Genomic DNA, 11,160 nt, shown 5'->3' with positions numbered 1-11,160 from the left:
CTTCTCATTCCCCTGACATAAATTCGATACAGGATGGACAGTCTTCTAGACAGAAAAGTGAGGAAATATTCTGCGTCTACAACAAAAGAGCTGGAACAGCTACTGGTAGAAGAATTGGCGGGATACAAAAATGGTTGCAAGCTATTTGAAAATTTGGTAAATTCGATGCCGCAGCAAGTTGAGGCATTCAAAGCTAATGGAGACGTCCTGAAACATTAATCAAATATTTCTGACATGCAATTTGACCACAAGAAATAGAAACATACCAACACTTATACACGCCCACTTTCTTACAGTTATGTTTGTGTCTCGTACTACGTCCACAGAATTGCCTCCAAAAGCTATAAAGAGCCATTTTAAGGTTGTGGCTTGAAGACAAGAGATATCGACGAAAATTATTGTTTTTCGGTTTCCTCATTGTTTTATACATAAGAAGGCAATGTTTGTACGATAAGAGAAGAAAACAATAACTTTTGTTACAGAATAAAATATGTTTAACTTCGGTGAAATTGCAAATAATAATAATAATAAATCATTTTCTTCATTATTTAATATGTATTAATAAGGGTGATCTTATAATATGCTGACCTTATTTCTTGCAGTAATATTACATGCTCTTTCCGATGAAATCATCAGTTTTTACGGTAAATCCCGTAAATCTTATGGCAAACACTGTATAGTTGATTATTTTATTCAAAACATGAGTAGTCTTACATTTTTGGCAGCTACGATTACGTTAAGAGATTTTATTTACAATAAAGTAATTCAACAATATTGTTTATTATTAATTTCATGTATTCTTAATCTATAGCAAGCAATCTGGAATTGAATTCATTACCCTATGCTTCATAAGTCAGAATGGACAGAAGTTTAAACAATGAAAAACAAAAACGTGGATTTGTTTTGGTATTGATAGAAATTTGTAATTTTATTCGGAACCTGTACATAGGACAACGAGTGAAATTGCGTTTGAATCAAGGGGAAACCAATAGTGCGGAGATTGAAAGAGGAGTCAGACAAGGATATAATATGACACCCCAATTATTCAACATTTACAGTGAATGTTTAATGAAGGAAGGATTAATAGGAATTGGAGATTTCAAAATCGAAGGGCAGATCATTAACAAGATCGAGTATGCAGATGATACGGTTATAATAGCTAAAACCGAAGGAGGACTACAGAAGTGATGCACAAAATAATTGGCACTGGAAAAACTATATGAAATGAAAACCAAGTTCAAAAAATTGAAAGTCATGAGAACATTCCGTGGAAACGCGCCCTTACGGGTCAGAATAGAGCAAAGAGAACTTGAAGGATTTGATAATTTCAAATATCTGAGACATATTTTGACGAGAGACTCTTCCTGCATCAAAAGATCAGGTCAAGAATTACCATAGCCAAAAAGGTACTTTGGCCAAAAAGCCAAAAAGGATACAAGAAAAGCTCACTTCTAAATAACAAGCTTAATATTAGACCAAGGAAGAAGTTGGTCAAGTTGTATATATGGATTATTGGACTATATCGTTCAGAGACTTGGACATTATGGAAGTTAGAGAAGAAATATTTAGAGAGTTTCGAAATGTGGTGTTGGAGAAAGCTGGAAAAGATAAAATGGACAGAGGGAGTAACAAACAAAGATGTTTCAGAGCGGGTAGGGGAGAAGAGGACACTTTTAGTCAGCATCATTCGTAAGAAGGCTAATTGGATTGGGCACGTTTTGTGAAGAAATTGTCTTCTTCGTATAGACATAGAAAGAAAGATAGAAGGAAAGCGAGGAGTAGGAAGAAGAAGAGCACAACTGATCGATAATTTGAAAAATAGAAGAAAATATTGCAATTTAAAAGAGGAAGCTGAAGATCATGAAACGTGGAAGAAATATTTCCAGGCCCAAACCTAAAAATAAAATTAAATTAAATTAAAAGGAAATAACCTTATTAGTCACAAGCCTGCCAACAGCAGAATACCTAACAAAAATAATAATAGAAATAGAAAAGCAATTGTAGTTTTGAATTTCAAGTGATTTTACTTTATTATCAAAGGAAGTATATCAAAGCTTTTAAATGTTACCCGTGTTAATTAAAATGTAAACAAGGTCAACATAACATTGACCGTTGGAAAGTGAAACCAAGCGTAATTTCGTACACACGCTTTATGGCACATTAATAAGCTGCACTTGCAGAGAAAGTTGTTTAGAAAATAATTTACCAGCTATATAATTTCGGTGACTTTGTACAGTACACTTTAATATTGAGAATTTTTCCAAGGATACGAGGAAGACAATTTTGATGTGAAAATTTATTTTTAAATGTTTTTACTACCTTATGTGGTACCGTACTATCAGCTAGAAATGGAACTAAATAAACTGTATTTTATTATATCAAATGATCATAAGAAGAATGTAGAAAGCTCTTCTGATAATCCAAAATTCGGATGTAAGATTTCAACAGAATCACACATTTCATGACTCTTACATGCCTGAAAGCTGTTGTTGGATGTTCGCCTGTCTATTCGTTAGTCAATATATAAAAATTCTTTAAGGTCAACCCAATATCAAATCTTAAACATTTTATTATGTTTTTCAGGGGAAGTTTTCGATTTCTGCTTTAAAGATTAATGAATATCGAAAATTGTGATTCTTTTGAATGGGGCTGTAATTAAGTTTAAACTAAATATATCATTAACATTCCTATAATATGACACCTTTATTTCCAACAGAGAACTGGAGAATTGATAGTTTACAGGTATCCTAAGTCATTCCTCTTTTTAAAAAATCCAGAAGAAACAGTTTATTGATGAGGTTGACTGTTTCACGGCTATTCTCTAATTGCTTGGTTAATTTGGTTATATTTCATAAACAAACACTACATTAACTGTCCTACAAAATACCTCACTTTTCTCTTTTTAAAAATTCAAAGGAGATTGTTTACTGGAAGGGTATTTTATCCCGAAAACTTTTCTCTAAAACATCTCAGGCAATTTCTTCCATCTTCAATAATAATAATAATAATAATAATAATAATAATAATAATAATAATAATAATAATAATAATAATAATAATAATAATAATAATAATAATAATAAAATAGTGTGTGTGTCATCAGCTTTTCGCATATAAAGGAGACACTTAGAACTACCAGTCAGATACATAGATAAGTCTTGACCAGATCTAATCGTGTACGAATCCGTTTTATCTATTCTCGAGTCGGGGAAGTCAAACATTATGCAAGTTTCTTCTCTTGATATTTCTAAGAATACCTCAACTCTACGAAACCCATATGGCATCTGTGTTATATGGGCTTACATAACAACACAGAATAGATATCTAGAGAATGGAATGATTCTATAGAAAGACTCTTCTTACTCTTTTTTATCTACGTTTTGAATTAAAACTGGGAAACAACGGGTGCTTACAGCTAGGATTTTATAAATAAATATTCGATTAACAATCCTACAATATAGTACAATAGACTCTCGGCTTACAAACAATATTTCGTGGTACAAACGCATACACATGTGTAGGGCTATATCCATAATTCCACGCACCCAGTATGCTTCTGTGTGTTTACCAAAACATTGTCTGTCAGAGTAGGCCCTACTTTGATAAAAATTGCTTCTTGTTCTTTTCTGTACTTTGGTGCTCTTTAGTCCTCACACTGTTTTGTTTGATTGTTTGTCTTTAAAAACATTGTTATTTTCATTTCTGTGGCTAGGACGAGCTAATTGTGTTTATATTAATTTTAATGGGAAACATAATTTTTGTTTACGAACAACGATACGAATGGATTAAGTTCTAACCATCTAACCATAGGGTTCACTATATGTCATTTTCCTTGGAAAATCCAAGAGTAGTAATTAGATGCTTTATGACGTCACAGTTTGGTGCTCATCTTCTCAGTAAACACATAGAGAAACAAGGAACAACCTCAAAACATGGCGTTGAGAAAAAACACTGGTGTCAAATAAACAAGAATATCCAATTGATAGTGTAGTTGTTGGTTTTTGAGACATAGTACTCGTCGACCCATGACTATTCGAATTTGTTTAATAACATTTTAGAAGTAGTAGATTCATGGTGAAAAGCATATCCACGAAGAAATTAAATCTCTATTGAACAAAGTGATTTTGTGTTATTATTCAGTTCAAAATCTTTTGTCTTCGCGAATCCTGTCGATGAATTTCAAGCTTAAAATATATAAAATGATAATTATGCTTTTTATAATGTATGGTTGGGAAACATGGTCTCTTACTTTGGAGGAAGAACGCAGACTGAAAGCATTTAAGATTAAAATCCTAATGCAAATATTCGGACTCACGCGAAGAGGAATGGAGGAAACTTCATAATGAAGAATTACATAATTTATACGGTTTACTTAACATTCTTAGTGTCATTGTCTAGGAGACAAATAGAAAAGCTCTAAAAATTATAACTGGAAAACCAAGCAGTAAAAACTATTAGGAAGACGTAGGTGCAGATGGGAAGACAATATTAAGGTGAATCTCGCAGAACTAGATCCAGTTGGCTAAAGGCAGAAGTCAGTGGAGAGCTTTTGTGAATGCGGCGTGTAACTTCCGGGTTCCATAGAATACAGAATTAGTTAGTAGACTTATGGAAAATGTTAAGCAGCTAAATTTTGAGAAGAAAACTGAATTTTTGGCATTAGTTTGTAACTTATCAGACATTCGACCTGTGTCTCCCAAGCAGAAAACACAATGCTATTCATCGTACTAGTCGACGGGTTTGTTTTCAAATTGCCAAGAGAAATAATCTGTAATATAATATATGTTTGATGTACTTCTGTTTCAGAAATCATCCATGTATGGAAAGTGCAACACAATAATACGAAGCTTCTATTCTTTCTAGGTTTGAAATTGTGTGAGACTTATTAAGGTATCAAAGTATTAACAACAGTATATGTATGTATGTATGTATACTGCTCTTAATAAGGTATATTGGCTCTTTGGGTCTTCGTTGTCTTTTGTTGTCCATTGTCTGATCGAGTACACCCTGATCAAGGATTTATGTTCTATTTGCTCTTATGCTCCAAGTTAGAAAAATCATGTTATAACAACCTATTAACCAGGCACGTAGCCAGGATTTCGTGAAGGGGGGGGGGAGGGTCCGTGACATGAAATACTGTGGTCATCACACCAGGGGTCGATCATTCTAAACAATTTTACTGGAACATATATTGGTTCGTTTAGCCAGGATTTTGTAACGGGGGGGGGGGGGGTAACATGAAATTCTGAAGGCCCAGGAGCTCGATCAATCTAAACTACTTCACTATCAACTTATATTGGTTTATGAGGATATGTTGATAAATATTTTAATAAACTATGAAGAAATCTCGAGTAAAATAATAAAAAAAACGTATTGAAAAAGATTATACAATATTTACATACTTCCTCTATTTATTTAAATATAACAATTTTCCTTTCATTATGACCTCAACTATTATAAAAAGTACATACTCAATAATGTCTTGTAAAATATTCTGCAATATCTGCGTTCCTTTTTCTGTTGAATCAAATGTTAACAGAACTTTCTTTCCACATATATTTTTGTTTTTATTATTCTGTCAACTAGTGTCTGTTCCAAATGGCAGGTTAAAGGAGCAGTAGAAAATTGTTTTTGAAATAACATGTTTGATATTGCAAGGATGCGATGAAAAAAATTATGATAAAAAATGTCCACGCTGTTACACAACGACACTATGCTTTCGGAAGCTTGAAATCTCCCTGACTAATAGCAGAAATTCTGAGAATTCCGCAACTTTTCTAGAAATTTCTAATTCCCTGACTCTCCCAGGATATATCGGTCACCTCGCAACCATGTTTTGCAAATAATACAAATTTCCTCATAAGAAATAGTAACCAAAAGCTTGCTGCAGTTTATTTTTAACGCTGATCCTTCTTTTTCTCATTTCATTTTGTTTCATCCTTCTCTAATTATTTTCATTTCTGGTCTCGAAGGGGGGGTCCGGACCCCCCGGACCCCCCCCCTTGGCTACGTGCCTGTATTAACATGGCGTAGACTCTCAAAACAGTAGAATCCGTAGTCTTTCTTTTCCTATCGCTCTTGTTCTTTCCTCCCATTTTAAAGAACAACGATGGTATTGTACCTTACTCAAATCAGCTACTACATTACCATCCACTATACTTTAAACCACAGCTAGCAGAATGGCATTGTAATCTATGTATAAAAAATCGCGGCCGCTGCACAGCAAAGAATAAATTTAAAAAATGGGAATGAAAGAAATATAAATCGATCTTTTTACCAAATAGCTGTTAAACTTCACTTTGTCATAATCAAATATGCGAATCCGTTACCAGAAATATTTTCTTGTTCTGGAAAAGTTTGCAGTGCGTCAAAAGAAGAACTACTATAGTCGTTATCTTGCATTTTTTGAGCAAAGGGGATATTGAGCTTATCTACAAGCAACTCATGGTTACAATGTTCACTTTGGGAAATGGGCACACAATAATCCACTTCTGTACGTTGCTGTTATGGAACTGCTCATGAAATTTCTAAAATAAACCACAAAAAATTCTGTGGCAGAATATCCATTTCACTTTTTTTCTTTTTTTTTTTGTGAGGGTAGGTAATGGCGATTTTTTGTTATGAATCTCAATTAAAGATCAACATTTAAAAATTATTTTCTGAAACCTTTAATCCACTAAATTAAAAATTAGCTAAACGCTTAACTGATATAACTTATCATAAGTTTATAATGGATTAATTATGAATGGGAGTAATTAAATGCGTAAATAAAAGAAATAAAAGTTTAGTTTAAGCTAGAGAGAAAAATATAATTAAAGTTACAAAGAAGTCAAAGGTAACGAAAGTTAAGTTTTTTATTTCAGGTTTGACATGCATTAACTTATTTGACTTACGAAGCAATATATTGACTATTATGAAACTCAAAGTAGAGAAATTTTGATTAGAGATGCAAGAAAACGATTGCCTTTCAACTCTAGCAATTCCTTAGCCACAACGCCATCAAGATCATTTAAACTAGCTCGAAAATTTTTCGTAAAGTGAATCCAGTACGGTTGCAAAATATCACTATATCACTCGAGTACTTTACATTTCTATATTCATATGAATATCTTCTGCATACAGAGAACTATGTAAAGCGTTCCCTTCAGGGGCACCGGAACCGGGGGGCAAGGGGGGCAGTTGCCCCTCCTGAAATTTTCAAAGGGGGCAAGATACCCTTTTTGCCCCCTCACTTTCAGACTGTAGAAACATCACACAACACTGATTATATAAACTAAATTTTGCTTTTTATAGTATACCTAATGTGAAAAAATTATCAATTCCAGATTCATCTTTCTCTTTGAAACAAGAGACCGGGCGCTTTTTCTGCCCCCATGTTAGACAGAAAGAGTTAGGAAAAAGAATTGAAAATTCTCTTTATTTCCATTGGTGTACATTCTCAAAACACTGTAAATTCTTTTAAAATTTTTGTTTAAGTAATCGTAAGTCTGCAATATGAAACGAGTCGTTTCAGTTTGAAAAATATAACAGTTTAAATGAGTAACAGGACATTTAGGAACTAAATACATTTTCCATAAAGTTAAATTAATGTTCTTACAAACAATATGCAGAGTGCAGTAAGATTTATAGTGAGGAGGAAAAATGTATGAGGTAGGATGAATAATTCAGAGCATATGAAAAATGCGAACTCTATTGTCGTTCCGTTCGTTTAATCCTTTCACTACCATTTTTTTCAGAGTGAAAAACATTAATATACGGCTATTTTAAGTTGTTTTCAAACGTATAAATATATATAGAACACATTCTCCACCGTTTCGTTTTTCGATGTGGGAAGGGTGGGACATTATGTATCCCTCTGATATTTTTACGTGGGACCTTTATGTCCCAGAGGTATTGACATGAATGATCATCTTGTATTTTCAATTATGAAATGTATATTGTCAGAAAAACAATTGGGTCTATTTATGATTACAAATATTTTACATTTCGGAATCCTTTTCCAAATTACAGTACATGCAACCACTGCTTTATCACTAGTACATTGTTCCTCACTTTCATCTGTTCCATTATCACTTTCATTGTTCACGTTCTCCTGTCTATTGGATAATATTAATAAGAATTCAGTGAACCATTAGCGGGTTTCTCTGTACCAGTGGAACATCGATTCATAGCCATAAAATGTGGTAAATTACAGGGGTTCTCTGAGAATGTATCGTGGGACACATATATCCCAGTGGTAGTGAAAGGGTTCAGATATAAGTGCAGAAACAGAACCTCTATTTCAGCTCTGGGGGGCGCGGTGGCTCAGTGGTAGAGCGTTCACCTCTGGTGCTTGGGGTCCCGGGTTCGATCCCAGCCCCCGCCAAGTGAACTTTGTGGTGGACAAACACCGTGCTCGTGGGTTTTCTCGGGGTTCTCCCGTTTCCTCCCACTTTCTTCATTCCACCATTTCATTCATCTCTCATCATCACCGTCTCCTTTAGCCTAACCGGCATAACCGTGGGACGTAAAACTTAAAGATTTCATTTCATTTCATTTATTTCAGCTCTCCTTTCAGACCAAGTTTGTAAACAAGAATAAGAAAGACAGTCACTGCTTATAATAACTAGTAATGTTAGATATTTAGCTCGCAGTGGTCAAGCAATCAGTGGACATTTGCATAGTACGGGTAATTTGATGTCACTCCTGGATGCAAGAAAAATGGATGTGCCTGTTCTCAACCAATGGATTAATCGACAGGATAACTGGCTTAGTGGTGATTGAAAGCATTTTAAAGATTATGGGACATGCAATATAAAGAGACTTGGTAGCAGAAGTTAAAGAGTCTCCATTTTATGCAATCATAGCCGACTCCACGACTGATATTTCAAAGAAAGAACAGTTGTATCTGTGTGCGCTGTATTGACTCTGATTCATGAAACCCAACAAAATATTCATGGAAATGATCACCCCACACGGCACAAAATCGGAAACAGAATTCACGATCCAAGATATTCTAACGAAACCTAACCTGAATGCAGAAAATATACGCGAATAGTGTCATGATGGTGCAGCTATCATGTCAGGACGAGTGAGTGGTGTGCAGAAGATAACTTCGACTCAACATCCGAAAGCTGTATACATTCATTGCAGTAATCATGCATTAGATCTTCCATTGCAAGAAGTAGCACGAAAATGCGAACCTTTGTGTGACGTGCGGGCCATAGTGAAAGACGTTTGAAACATCAACCTGGATTCTGCAAAACGATAGACAATATACGCACGCCGACATTGTTCTTGAGCCCTGTAAAACTATCAACAAAAGTAATCCTAAACATTTATTGCCTGTTTGTCCTATCGCTGGTGTGTTAGGCGAAAATCTCTAATCAGATTTCAATCTACTACAAACGAATTCAAATCACGTTGGAATCAGTAATACAAGTGGTCCAAATGATGATCAAAAGTAATTCTAAAAGGACATTTGAAAAGAATTAACAAATTCGGAATGATATTTTTTCTGATAGTCAGTATACGTGCTTTTGTACCTTGCGGACAACTGGCGAAAGTGCTTCAAAGTTCTGAAGCTTCTGCTTCTGGAGCTAAAAGAGCAGCAACACTCTGAGAAACCTACGAACGGACAGTGCATTTGAAAACATCTATAAGGAAGCAAAGGAAAATGCAGACATACTACACTTAAAATTGCCCACTTCATCAAGATCAAAGAGAACACCAATTAGGTTGGAGGAGACTGATAATCCTTCTATAGCAGCTACCCTAGAACCTGTATCAGATCTTCGAAAAATGTACTTCGAAATCATTGACTCTTTGTTGAATGAAGTGCAGTGTCGTTTCAATCAGCAAGGCCTCAAACAAGTCATAAAACTCTAGAAGATACTTTCTAAAGGAGTTATATGTGCTGGTGGGCCTCTCTCAAGATAATATTTGAAGCAGGAATTGGGAGTTCACTTGTCGGATTTTAACCTGGATAGATCATGAGCTCAGCTCAGGCTGCTTCCACCCACTTTGATGACGACTGAGTCGCTGATGACCATCAGAATATTAAAAACTATTAGTGCTGAAACCCCAACTGCTGTCAGTCTTCTCGACCAAGTTGTTCGTCTAGGGACTTTCGTTCTCACTATGCCAGCTTCTTGAGCATTTGCGAAAGATCATTCAGCTATTTGCGTACAGGGGCGTCATTTAGGGGAGGCAGGGAGGGGCATTTGTCCCCCTGAGTGAGATTTATATAGATTTTATCAATAGAATAGATTTTATCAATTTTATCATTTATTTGTAGTAAGTCAGTGAAAAACGCGAAATTTTACATGTATCAAGGAGTCTTGCCCCCCAAGCCAAATCTGAAATGATGTTACTGTTTGCGTAGTCTAAAGACATATTTGAGGACGTCCATGATGCAGGAAAGATTGGCTCATCTGCTGTTGTTGCATATGTGTAGCGATCAGATTTAAACACCATTGCAAGAGAATTCATATCAAAGACAAGCGAAAGAAAAGATACTATTGGTCAATTTTGAAAAGAAATAAATGTAGAATTACGTAAGTGAAAATATTACGCGTATTATAACCAATTATTTAAATTACAAAATAGCACTTAAAATTCAATATAAACTTGAAATATTTCTTATTAATTGTGTCGTACTTTATTAGTGTGAAGTGAAGTGAATATAATGAGATTAGGAAGAGAGGTGAATGTAATAACAAACTGGATATACTAAAGTGAGTGTAGTAAAAAATACAAATAACTCTGGATAATTAGTGTAATTGAATTTTCTATATAAATTTTATGAAGTCTTTAGTGAAAATTCCATTTTTCCATTTCTGGTACGAAGTCAAGTAGGTAGAAAAAATATTTTTTCTTATTTTTTACTTAATTATGTAGCCTGTTTTATAATGTACAAATTACTTTCTACTACAAGGTGCTACAAAGTTTGTAGTTCTAAATAGCAATTTCTAATATTACAGTGTACTGCAACATTAGAACTGGATTTTTAAAAAATATAATTTTAATTTCCTCGTTTCCAAGTGATTTAAGTAGCTTCAAGATTCTATAATAGTGTCTGTGTGACAACGTCCATTACAATTAAAAATACGTACTAGTATATAAAATGGTAAAAATTGTACTTACAAATAGTCATTGTGAGCAGTACAAATTTTACAATTT

Source organism: Thermobia domestica, chromosome 11 (assembly GCF_964235325.1).
Source record: "Thermobia domestica chromosome 11, izTheDome1.hap1.1, whole genome shotgun sequence".
NCBI classification, from domain to species: Eukaryota; Metazoa; Arthropoda; class Insecta; order Zygentoma; family Lepismatidae; genus Thermobia; species Thermobia domestica.
The sequence above is the reverse complement of the archived record's forward strand: the minus strand, read 5'-3'. Positions refer to the sequence as shown.